Raw genomic sequence first — 1,914 nt, forward strand, 5'->3', positions numbered from 1 at the left:
ATTTAAAATAGGGGTGGTCGATCGGAGCAACGCACCTTCGTTCCCTAACCGTCATTCCGAAGATGCCGAAGCCACGGAAGGGCTCCTTCTGGCAGCGCGCCGAGGCTGAGGCACTTCTGGAGCTAGTGCTCCAATCTAAAAGTGTTGGCCGCCTTATGGCCAGCACCCACTGCCACACCAAGGGTGCTTACCTGGTGTTGGCATCAAAGCTGAGGGAGAGGGGCTATGTCCGGACATGGGAGCAGGTCCGGACAAAATTTAAGCGAGTGAAGCTGGACTTCCTCAACAGTCTGGAGCAGTGGGGGGGGGGTCCCGCAGCCAAGCGGGAGGACGGTCTTCCACGACCAGATGGTGAAAATATGGGAGAAGGCTGGGAAGCCCCCCCTGGAAATGAGGAGGCATATGGGTAAGTGCTGCCCTCGTTGTGTTTTGCCCTTAAACATGCATGGCATGACTAGCTGCCTCTTTCCCCTACTGTCCCCAATGCAATTCGAGAAAGTACTTAGATGCTGTCTACCCCCTCTGACTTAGCCCGCCAGTACTGTGTAGAACCACTTTGGTTATGCGCCTTGACTCTAACTGTGGTGTGTCTACCAGCTGTGTTTCATCTCTGGTTTGTGTGCTTTTAATTATGATTTCTCTTTTTCTTTGCCCAGCCACACAATCACCATCCAAGATGGCAAAAGCACCTGAGCTTGAGGAGGGGGAGGAAGAGGGACCTTCCACCTCGGGACAGGCTGCAGGTGAGAGTTTTATGTCTGTGCGGGAGACCCATGTGTGTGTTCCCCCATGGAGCAATATGGGAGCCTGCTGTGATGCCTCCATTTTAAGTGCTATTAAATTCTTTGTTTGATTTCTATAGCAGAAACTATGGAGGCAAGGCTGCGTGCCATGGAGGCCAGGGTGGCTGCCTTAGAGGCTGAAGTGGCAGACCTGAAAGGGGAGTTAGAGCAGCAAAGGCAGCAGAGGGAGGCGGAAGAACGTAGGTTATGTTCCCCACTGCCCAACTCTTCTCACACTGTGGCTACGGCCACCAAAAAGTGTATGCATGTAAACTAAAAAAATTGGAAAATATGTCTGGCACTAATGTGTACTTTTTCTCCCTCCCCACACAGTTAAGAAGAAGGAGGACGAAGACCTCTTCCGCCGCAAAGTGCGGGGGACCATGGGACGGTTGTGCAGGAGAGTGAGGGAGCTGGAAGGGGCTGGGGAGGGGAGCGGTGGGACCTAAGTTTTGTTTACTTTTTGTGTTTTGGGGTGGGGGGTGTTGGGGGGGTTCCCAGTTACTTTGCCCATTTTTCTATCCCTGTTAAATATTTGAATTTGTTAAAAAAAAGTTGGCTTTCTTGGAGGGTGGTGGTGGTGGTGGGGGGGTCCAAGTTACATTCCCTTGTTTTTTTCCCCTGTTGAACTGTTTCTGAAAATAAAATGTTGTTGTAAATTTCCTGAAAAAGACTCCAGTGTGACTCCTTACACTCGCACACCTTTCACCCCAAACTCCTAAAACACCTTTAACCTTTAAAACACCCTCCAACCTCCAACCCACACAACGGTGCCAGAATTGGCACAATCACTAGAGAGGGTACACAGAGACAGAGTCAAAAACATAAACTTTATTGAACAGAAAACAGCAAACACAGATAAACAGACAAAATGGCCCAAACTAGGAGGGGGAGAACTTGTCCGCGGGTTTCACGACTCTCTTCCCGAGAACAGTCCTCCTTCTCGTTTGGGTCGCGGCATTCTGAGAGGGGGTGGGTGGGGTGGGTGCTGGAGGTGGTGGGGGGGGTGGGGTGGGTGCTGGAGGTAGTGGGGGTGTGTGGGTTGGGGGGGGGGACGTTCACTGTAATCTGAGGAGGGGGGGCCGCCTCCATAACCGCGACCGCCCTCTCCATCAGCCTCCTTATCATTCGA

General features: G+C 52.0%; 1 long non-coding RNA gene across 1 annotated transcript; it reads left to right on the top strand.

Moving 5' to 3' along the window:
• The first annotated feature begins 612 nt into the window (after positions 1-612).
• LOC143830597 (uncharacterized) lies at positions 613-1,256 on the top strand. The gene is made up of 3 exons (XR_013228546.1): positions 613-743; positions 863-982; positions 1,116-1,256. It is a non-coding gene; the product is annotated as an uncharacterized LOC143830597 (long non-coding RNA).
• The last annotated feature ends 658 nt before the right edge of the window (positions 1,257-1,914 follow it).

The sequence above is a fragment of the Paroedura picta genome, chromosome 1 (genome assembly GCF_049243985.1).
Source record: "Paroedura picta isolate Pp20150507F chromosome 1, Ppicta_v3.0, whole genome shotgun sequence".
NCBI lineage: Eukaryota > Metazoa > Chordata > Lepidosauria > Squamata > Gekkonidae > Paroedura > Paroedura picta.